Source organism: Echinops telfairi, unplaced genomic scaffold (assembly GCF_000313985.2).
Source record: "Echinops telfairi isolate 266 unplaced genomic scaffold, ASM31398v2 ScPeMD7_4;HRSCAF=17, whole genome shotgun sequence".
Lineage (NCBI taxonomy): Eukaryota > Metazoa > Chordata > Mammalia > Afrosoricida > Tenrecidae > Echinops > Echinops telfairi.
This window is the reverse complement of record NW_022103900.1, coordinates 39,911,059-39,922,164: the sequence shown is the minus strand read 5'-3', so window position 1 is coordinate 39,922,164 and position 11,106 is coordinate 39,911,059.

Sequence of the window (11,106 nt, the reverse complement as noted above, 5' to 3'; positions counted from 1 at the left end):
TCTGCTACCTTAATACTAAACCTATAAATATATGCACAAAGATCTATTTCCCCATCCTCATATATAAATATGTTTCCATATGTACATCTTAAAATCATTTTATTGGGGGCTTTTATGGCTCTGATAACATTCCATACATCAATTGTATCAAGCATATTTGTATATATGCCATCATCATTTTCTAAACATTTACTTTCTATTTGAGCCTTTGGTATCAGGTCCTCTTTTTTCCTTCCCTCCCCCCTTCCTACCCTTGTGACCCCTTGATAAGTTATAAATTATTATTGTTTTCATGTCTTACACTGACCACTCTCTCCCTTCACCTACATTTCTGTTGTTCATCCCCCTAAGGGAGGGGGGGTGGATTATGGGTTGATCATTGCAATCGGTTTCCTCTTCCTCCCCTACTCCCCACCAGCTCCCCTCCCCCACCATCTCCCTAACCTCCTGGTATTGCTACTCCCAATTCTGTTTCTGAGAGGTTTATCTGACCTGGATTCCATGTGTTGTGTACACGCTCTGGTCTAGCCAGAACTGAAAGGCTATACTGGGGTCATGATAGTAGGGGGGAGGGGGCAGGAATCCTCAAAGAACCAGAGGAAATTTGTGTTTCATCTGTGCTATACTCTGCCCTGGTTGACTCATCCCTTCTTTGCGACCCTTGTCTACAGATGCGTTTTGGTTCTCTGCTCTTGCCCCACCTCATTTTCAAAAATATGTTTTTGTTTGTTTGTTTTGGGTTTTCTAGTGCCTGTTACCTGATTCCGTCCAAACCTCATAATCGCTCGGGCTGGTGTGATTCTTCCATGTGGGCTTTTTGCTTCTCTGTTAGATGGCTGCTTGTTTAACTTCAAGCCTTTAAGAACCCGGATACTATATCTTTTGATAGCCAGGAAGTGGGATGTATAATTGTACAAGCACTATGGAAATCACTATGTTGTTTCCTTAAGCAAATGCAAATACACACGCACACCTATGTTTGCTGCAGCAATTTCTATAACAGCAAAAAGATGGAAACAATCATAAGCCCCAACTATAGAGGAATAGTCAAACTCTGGTACATTCATACAATGCACCATTGGAATACTCTGCACCCTTAAGACCAGGACAAAATTGGAGAACACTCAGCAAAGTGGGTCAGTGTCATAAAGATAAGTATTTGACGACACCATTATTACAAAGGAAAAAGAAAACTGGTTTTCACACCAAAGGGATGGTGTTGAAGACTACAATGGGGCCAAGGGTAGGGGTGAGGAAGGGAGAGAGAGAAGAGCCGGGACAGTGAGGAGGGAGGGAGGGTGGGAAGAGAACAGAAACAGAACCGTATCTGGGGGTCGCCTGGGACCCCGTCACTCGCTTGATGAGATGGGCTGTTCACCGACAGAGAATGTGGTTGTCTTTGTATCTGTTCAATAAACAAACGGGAAACATGAACAGGCTCATATATAAATAAATAAAAACAAATACGCTTTTTAAAAAAAAGTTAGAGTTAAAAAGGAGAGCATGCACCAGAAAGATATCATAGATTTAAAAATAAAGAAAAAAACTACCAGCCACTCTGAGAGAAAGATGAGGCTTTCTGTTCCCATAAAGCAACGGTTCTCAACCTGTGGGTTACGAGTCTTTTGGGGGTCGAATGACCCTTTCACAGGGGTCACCCAATTCATAACAGTAGCCAAATTACAGTTATGAAGCAGCAACAAAAATAATTTTATGCTTGGGAGTCACCGCAACATGAGGAACTGTATGAAAGAGTGGCGGCATTAGGAAGCCTGACAACCAGTGCAGGATCCAATGAGGCATTTTTATTTTGTCTTTTAGAGCCACTAGGAGTCAGCACTGACTTGACAGCAGTGAGAGTTTTATTTTTTTAATGGGATTTTCTATATACAGGCTCATGGTACATGCAAATATTTATACCTGAGAAGCACAGTTTTCGCTAAAGCCCTATGCTAATTTTAATAGGCTTATCTCTGGGTCAGAAACTAAATGGTTGGCTTCCCAGGTTAAAAAGCCAGAGAGGTCAGAGGCTTCTTTTGGAGTTGGAATTAATGGCAGTGAGTGTGGTTTAGATTTCTAGGGCTCAGCACATTGTTACCTGTTCAATCGCTTCAGTCTCTCCATTCTTCTTGCCTCCAAACAGTCTAAGTCTTCATATTAAAATTCAATAGTTATCTTCTTAGTAATTTTTATGCTATTGGTCTTGTTATCTCTGTTGAAACTATGAGGTCTGTGACGATTTTCAATGGGTTCCCCTCTACTGAACTTCCTGAACATCTGCCCTACAATCTCATTCACTCTCATTAGAAGAGATCTTAGAGTCTATCAACTGGAAGGAAGTGAATATTTTAATTTTATATCTTCCGTTCTATACAATGTCAATTCCTCATTCTTAGAATTCTCATGATAGCCTGAGAAGATACCAGTCTTATAGGTGAAAGGGCAGAACTTATATTTCAAAATTGTCAGGCTCAGCTAAAGGTCTGTATGACCTATGAGGTTTGAAAAACCTATCCTGAATGTCTCACCTGACCCATTCCACTGGTCATATGCAGATGACTCATTTCTACACTACCCCACCTGATCCAGTCCACTGATCAGGATCATATCAACCAGAAGTCTAGATGACTCATCCCAAATTGCCCACATTATCCATTCCAGAAGTCATGTCCAGATAACCTACTGACTAACACCACCCCATATGATAATGAGGTGCACAAGCCATGGATTACAGACCAATCATTATTCTGAAATTAGGACCAATCAGGATGCAAGAATAAGGGCCAATGGGAAAGCAGGATAGGTGATGAGGGGAGCCAATAGGATACTGCTATCCGACCACTATAAAACCCAATGCCATGCCCCTAGACTTCTTGGACTTCCTTAACGTACGAGGTGACCAGCTTTGTGAATGAAGTGTACTTTGCTTGTTAAATGTCTGCTGTGCTCACTCTCTTTTCATACTGTCTTGTCTTAATGTCTTGCCTGTGTGGCTCCCTTAAAATCTGTTTCCACTGGATGGATGGATTGTGATAAGAGTTGTACGAGACCCCATAAAATGATTTTTTTAAACTCTGTTTCCACTGGATGATGGATTGTGATAAGAGTTGTACGAGACCCCGATAAAATGATTTAAAAAAATCTGTTTCCACTGTATGTTTGAATTATGATAAGAGTTGTACGAGACCCCGATAAAATAATTTTTAAAAAATCTGTTTCCACTGGATGTGTGGATTGTGACAAGAGTTGTACGAGACCCCGATAGAATGATTTGTTTTTAAATGTTTCCACTTCAGTGGGGAAGGAACACTCGTACATCTTATCACTTTCAGAAGACAATGTAAATATCCAGAGACAGGTTAATTCTTATTTTTCTTGCCTTTACCATGTCTTTTCAGGAGCCTACGGCTGAAGTCGGTTGCATAGTCTCACCAAGCTACATGTGAGCAAATCAGAGAAGTTGGATTATATGAAGAAGAATGTGACATCGGGATTGGAAGAAGGCTTATGAACAAACTGCATCTGCAGATGACACCACCTTGCTTGCTGCAAGTGAGGACTTGAAGCACTTGCTGATGAAGATCAAGGACTGCAGCCCTCAGTGTGGATGACAACTCAATATAAAGAAACCAAAACCCTCACAACAGGGCCAATAGGTAGCATCATGATAAATAGAGAAAAGGTTGAAGTTGTCAAGAACTTTGTCTTACTCGGATCCACAATCAATGCTCATGGAAGCAGCAGTCAAGAGATCAAAAGATGCATTGCATTGGTTAAAGCTTCTGTACAAGGCCTCTTTAAAGTGTTCAAAAGCAAGGGTGTTACTTTGAGGACTAAGGTGTGCCTGACCCAAGCCATGGTATTTTACCTTGCCTCATATGCAGGTGAAAGCTGGACATTGAATAAAGAAGACCAGAGATGAATCTGTGCATTTGAATTGTGGTGCTGGAGAAGAATATTGAATGTATCACGGACTGCCAAAAGAATAAAAACAATCTCTATCGGAAGAAGTACAGCCAGAATGCACTTTAGAGGCAAGGGTGGAGAGACTTTGTCTCATGTTCTCTGGACATGTTGAAAGGGGAGATCAGTCCCTGGAGAAGGACATCATGCTTGATGCAATAGCAAGGCAGTGAAAAATAAAGACCGTCAACAAGATGGATTGACACAGTCCTGCATCAATGGGCTCCAATGGTGAGGCTGGCATAGGACAGGTGGTGTTTATTTCCATCGCAGACAGTGTCTCTATGAGTGGCAAGGAACTCCAAGGCCCTTAACAACCGCAACCACCAGGCTAAGGGAGAGTCTTCCCAGTAAGAGTGTATTTCTAAACATCTTTTACCAGAACCACGGGCTCAGGAAAAGTTTATCCTCCTCAGGGTTTCATCAGGGGATCTTTCTGGAAGAAAGCCTCTGTACTTTCTATTTGGGGCTAAATGGCTTCCTAAAATGTGGGATTTGTGTGTGTGTGAGTGTGTCGGGGTGGTGGTGGTGGTGAGGGAGACCTTTGGTTCAAATCTCTTGCCATGAAGGGGCCCAATGAATGGTGGCCTGAAACTTATACTTACCCACCTTACTTCATCATGACATGTATTATTTGGGTAGGCATGGCTCAGCCATTGTGAGTGAATATTACTGAAAAAAAAGTATTGCCCTATATCAAGAGTTTAATCTGTATAAGTAAATTCATGTACTGTGGCTCAAAGTTGGTCTATACTCATATAATTTCCTTTTTTTGACAGTGGTTTAAATTCTATACCAGTGGCTAAATGAACAAAACTATCAGAGAGTAGTGTGGTTAGCATTGGACTGCTAACCACAAGGTCAGCAGTTCAAAGCCACCAGCTAGCTCCAAAGGAAAAGGATGAGGCTTTCTGCTCCTATAAAGAATCAGTCTGTGAAACTCCCAGGGGAAGTTCTACCCTGTTCTATAGGGTCACTAGAGTCAGCATTGACTTGACAGTAGCAGTGATGCCTCCATGGGTGATGGATAATGTTTTCTAACATAAAAAAAGTGATAATGATGTCTCTAAGGTAAATCATAGACAAACAAACCATAGATGCATAACTAGTTCTTATGACATGGTCCTGCTTGATGCTCACCCTCATGAAAAGATTGTGACGATACCATGAAGATATAGATGCTATAGTAGAGTGTAGTGAAGCAACTAGATGGTGCCAGGCTGTCAGAGGAATAGAATTTGAGGTCCTAACGTCTTGTCTTCAGTCATCTAAGTGAGGCATCCACTATGTCCACATGGAAGAAGCATACCGGCCTTTGTGGTCCAAGAGTTGTAAATAATGAAATCCAAATCCATAGGAGGGAATGGTATCAGAGCTTAAATTGTGAACACCTGATTTGCAGAAGGCTATGGATGACAGTGGGAACCGAAAATCCATTTGCAGGGTCCACACATGGTTAAACCTTGGGGTGAATCCCCTCTGATCATAGAGCATTGTAAAGTTGACTATGGCAGACATAGATCTCTTAGTGTGTAGCATCTTATCATTTGATCTTCCTTTTGAGCCATTGAAAAGCTGTTTCAGTTCTTTTTAAAGGGAGGGAAGGCATACATGTGGATTAAGCCTAGGGACTCTTCTCTCACCATGGATGGGGTGGGTGGGATGTGAACAGCTTTGTTAGCATGCAGAGTGCATTGGGAAGTGAATTATTCCAGATGTAGTTAGGATAAAATTTAACACCTTGTCATTTGATCTTCCTTTTATTCATTTTTAATTTGTTCTAGTTTTTAACATTTTCTGCTCTTTTTTGAATGAGGTTTCTAGCTGCCTTACTTTGTTATTGTTCTTAGTTTTAGGTTATTATTATTATTTTTTTTTTAGTTTTTGTTTTTTCATATTTTCCTGTATATGAAATCCAGGATCGGTTAATCTATAGAGACAGGAACTGGATTTATGGTTCCTTGGAGATATGGCAGGGGAAATTGGGGGAAATGGGGAACTAATAACAATGAGTAAAAGAGCAAAGAAAATTTCCTAAAATTGGTTGTGATAATTTCGCAACTCTTCTTGATCTAATTGAACAATTGAATTGTAACACATGTGAATTATATACCAATAAAACTGTTAAAAGAACAACAATTATTTTCAAGGCTGTAGCTTTTTATGGGAGAGCGGGAGAGCAGGAGAGCCTCCTGTGTCTCCTCAAGAGCAACTGGTGGGTCTGCACTCCCTACATCGTAGAGAGTGGTTACACATTTACCCAACAGAGAAACACCAACAGAAATTGTACTGTTGACACCACTGTCAGTAATTGTCATCTTGTCAGGTTTCTGGAATGGTTTTCCCTCGTTCTTGCTTCTCAAAGCTGAAAGAATTCAGGTGGCAGAAGCACGTTTTTAATCCCAGTAACTTTGGTGAGGGAAGGGGAAGCTTCAGGTAATACAGTCTCAGATAGTGCACACTATCTCTGAAAGTGTGCAAGGCTGAATGGTGGGTCATGGGAGAGTTAAAAACTGAAAATGGCTGCATGTGTGACATAATGCTGGTGTCTAGTGAGCAGGCCCACATTTAACCTTCACCTGCACCTAGGTGACCTTAGTCAGCACATGCTCAGCTTTGGATTGTCCCATAGGTGTCTAGTGTGCACCTGATTCCTTTCAAATCCCTTTGCAGTGGCATGGCCAGCTAAATTCTGTTTAGCGTATGCATTGGGTGGACACAACCCCCTTCATCCCTAATCTTCCTATCTTTCAATCTCACTTTCGGTTTTGAACTACAAGTAGCAGGGAGCAATGTGCCACTTCCTATGGTACTGAGAGCTTTGTTGCATAATAAGAAAGAGTAAGGCCCACGTCATTTTTTAACAGTTTTATTGGTACTTTATCCACATATCATACAATAGTTCAGTTCTATCAAGAAGAGTTGTCCAGTCTTTACCACAATCAATTTTAGAACATTTTCTTCTTCCTTATACTCACTATTTGTGTAATTCTTTTTCAATTTTAGCAAAAATATACAATACATTCTCTAATTCAACAACTTCTACATGTATAGTTCAGTGCCATTAATTATACTTTTTGTACAAGTATTTATAGCCCTCTCCAAATCGCTCCATCACCATTAAAATAAACTCACTGCCCCCTAAACAAAATCTCTTCCTCTTTCACTTATGGTAACCCTAGGTCAAGTTTGCTTTCTTTGTTTTTTCCCCCCAGTAGTTTTCTTGATATAATATCCACATATTATATATCTCCATAGTTAAATCAATTTAAAAAGGGTTGTATATACAAGGGGTATCCTTCCAATGGATTTTTAACAATAATTTTATTGGGGGGCTCTTACAAATCTTATAACAATCCATCATTCAATTGTATTAAGCACACTTGTACATGTTGTCAGCAACATTTCCAAGGAATTTTTTTAAAGCTATGTATTTAAATTTTTTCACAAAACCTTATTATCTTCAAAGTACTCTCCATTACACTTTATACATTTGTCAAATCTGTGATTCAATTTTTGAAAATATTTTTCAAACTCATCTGTTTGGATGCTGATAGCACCTCCCTTGTATTTTCCTTTACCTCTTTTATGTCATCAAATCGCTGTCCTTTCATGTCCCTCTTCATTCTTGGAAACAAAAAGAAGTCACAAGGAGCGAGGTCAGCTGAGTAAGGTGTGTGGGAAAAGAGAGGCATGCTACTTTTTGCCAAAACTGTGTGAGCGGGTCCATTGTCGTGGAGGCAAAACCAGTTCCCTGTCTGCCACACATCAGGTCTTTTTGGTCAACTATGTTACACAATCTTTTCAGATCCTCTAGATCAGTGGTTGTCAACCTTCCTAATGCCGCGACCCTTTAATACAGTTCCTCATGTGGTGGTGACCCCCAACCATAAAATTACTTTTGTTGCTACTTCATCATTGTAATTTTGCTACTGTTAAGAATTGGGCGACCCCTGTGAAAGGGTCGTTCGACCCCCAGGTTGAGAATGGCTGCTCTAAATAGAAAGCTTGATGAACAGTCTGACCTGGTGGAAGAACTCCATAGTATGACAAGTCGACATTCTGGTCCATTTGGGAAGCTGACGGACATCCAGAAGGAGGTTTGTCATCAATTGTCATTTCACTTTCTTTGATACGAGAAAACCACTGTACACTTGAGTTTTTCCCATAGTGCTGTCCTTGTAGGCTGTGTTCAACATCACAACAGTTTCTACAGCATTTTCCCTGAGCAGGAAACAAAATTTCACAGCCACATGCTGTTCTCTTAACCTGGCCATCACAAAAAACAAGGTTCAAGTGAAACTGTTTTTATGAAAAAATTCACTGTGACCAGAGAGCACCACCCCAGGCAACTCCACTGGGTGCACTAACTCAGAGTGAGTTGCTTGATGCTTGCCTAGCGGGAAAAATGGGTACTAAGAAAGCTCCACCCAGCGGAGCTTTATCCCATTTTTGCGGGGAGGGGGGAGTATCCCCTTGAACATCATCATATAAGTTCTAATGCTCCCTTCCCCCTCCCACATTCACTGATTGCTTCTCAAATTCCCTCTCCCTCCTCCCACTCCCTCTCCCAGTTCCCAATACACCATTGCTTTAGCTATTGTCTCTGTGTCTACTCCTGTGTTTCAGAAACTGGGAAACCTAACAGAAACAATAAAAAACAAAAATAAAATGAAACGAAAAGAAGAAAACAGTAAAATAATGTAAAGATAAAAATAAAGAGTAAGAAAGAGACCACCAGCAATATTTATAAAGCCAGAAATTTCTGTTATGGGATAAGCAAGAAATATTTGAGCCTAGAGTAAATTCAGGTTGGGTCAAGAGATAGGTCAACTGACCAAGTGTCATATTATACTATGGTTCCATCCACCATACTCAAGTGTACAATAATCTCTATCTAACAGTAAAGGTGTTTGAGTCCCTAACCTGTAGTTAGAGGGGATCTGCCACAGCCTTAATCTGATTAGATGCTCTGCAGATGGATTTTTGGGTTCTCACCACCCTCCATAGCTTTCCACAAACTGGGTGTACAAAATTTAAGCTCTGATACTTTCCCTTCATCATACTTGGAATTTGTTATTGTCATCTTTGGAACACACAGGTTGGTGTGCTTCTTCTATGTGGACTTAGTTGACACCTTACTTAGATGGCTGCTTGTTTGAATATAATCCTTTAAGACCCCAGGCACTATTCCAATTGATAGCCAGGTACCATCTGCTATCCTTACTTTGCTGAAGTATCCTTATCTTCAGTGATCTGTTCATGAAGGTGAATATCAAGTAGGGCCATGTTATAAAAACCAACTGTTCTTCTATTGGGGCTAGAATTAAGTGGGAGCCCAGAATCCATCTGTTTGTCCACAAGTTATGAACAACTCTGGTTTACTTTGGTGGTCATATTATGACAAAACAAAGAATAACAACAATAAAACAAAGAAGAAAAACATTGTCACTCATTCCCCTAGGGTATAAAGTGATTTCATTTATAACATCAATAATTTATCCAATGACAGAATTTAAGGTACTGTTGATACGAGTTTATGTGAGTATCGTCCAACTTCAAGCTGTAATCAATTTGTCGTTGCTTTGTACAGATTGATTTCTTAATTGATTGAGCTCTGATTACATTGAGCATGTTGGTTGGTGCTAGGGGAAAATTTCCTGTCTGAATTCTTATAAGGGCAGACCCCTTGCCTCTGATTAAAACCTGTCATATTAATGCAAGGAGCGCATTGAGGTACTAAATACATGGTGGTTCTCCTTTCATTGGACACCACCCAAAGTCCAATGACTCCATTTCCACAATCTTAGGGTGGCCATCTTTTGCTTCCTCTCCCATCAGGGTATTTCAGTGCTAAGTCCAAGAGTATAGGTCTTTTTCAGGTAGGGCCCAGTTCATTCAGTCAGGCTTCCACATCAAGTCCTTCTAGTGGGACCATGTCATTTTGACACATTTCAATTTCCTCAATGAAAATTACAGAAACTGTTTAGATTTACTTCCTACCATTTAGTCTGACTTTTACCCATTTAATGAGACAAATACATATCCAAATTCACTTTCTTCTAAACCTTCTAATCTTGAAATTTTCTGTGTAGTAAACTTTAAGGGAACGCAAATTATTAATCCCAGGAAATTGGTTTCATTCATGAAAGCATTACGTCAGTAATAAGTTTAAACACTGTAAAAAATATATTAGAAAGCAAACATCAAATATAAGACAAACAATTCAGTGCAAATTGCCATACTGACCCGAGACCCTGACAATACATTGAACCCAATATCTCAAATGTTGTATTAAATATTATACATTTCATCTAAATATGTAGTGTTACAAAGTTTCTTTCACAGTTTTATTTATAAGTCAATAATATATAACAATGTTGCTTTTAAATAAAATACTTAAAAAGAAGATAATGTGCCTTTTTGTTCATGTGCCTATTTGACACGTTTCCGTAGAAATGTTTATAAGAAATGTCCATAAACTTAGTAAGTGCTGGACTGCCAATGAAAATGTGGGTGGTGTGAACCCAGCTTTCTCTCCTAAAAAGAAAAATGGGGAGTCTGAAAGTTAGGGGCCATAGTTTATTGACAGTATGTTGGCTAGATTTCCTGTTTGTAGTTAGCCTATCACGCTATTGTCTCACTCCAAGACTGGAATTTTTATAACTTGCTGACTTGTTCAGAAACAAATATGTTTCCTGAGAGAGCCTTCAGATAATTTTGAGAATTATTACAAGGAAAGTTAATTCCTGCAAATAAGTCAACAGAGACATCCTTAGACTAGCCTAAGACTTAAAGAACCTATTGTTGTATGTGCTTGCTCATGGTCAACAATTGCATTCCATGACTATCCTGAAATCCGAGTTAATGTAAAGTATATTACTCCTCCCCAGGCTGTGAATTCCAAAGGGTACAGGTATATGTAGCCTGATTTCAAACGGAAAACCATCAAGACCATCTGTGTTGCTGTCGGACTACCCTCTTCTGATTAATTGTTCCTTCACTGATTTGGGTGTATTAGTATATTGGCTCTGCTACTCCAGGCATGAATCCTCAACAGAGAGAAAAAATATGCTGGAAAATGTAATTTAGTGGTTCTTCATTTTTCAGGCGAGTGACTACGATGTGCCCCCCCCCCCCAAA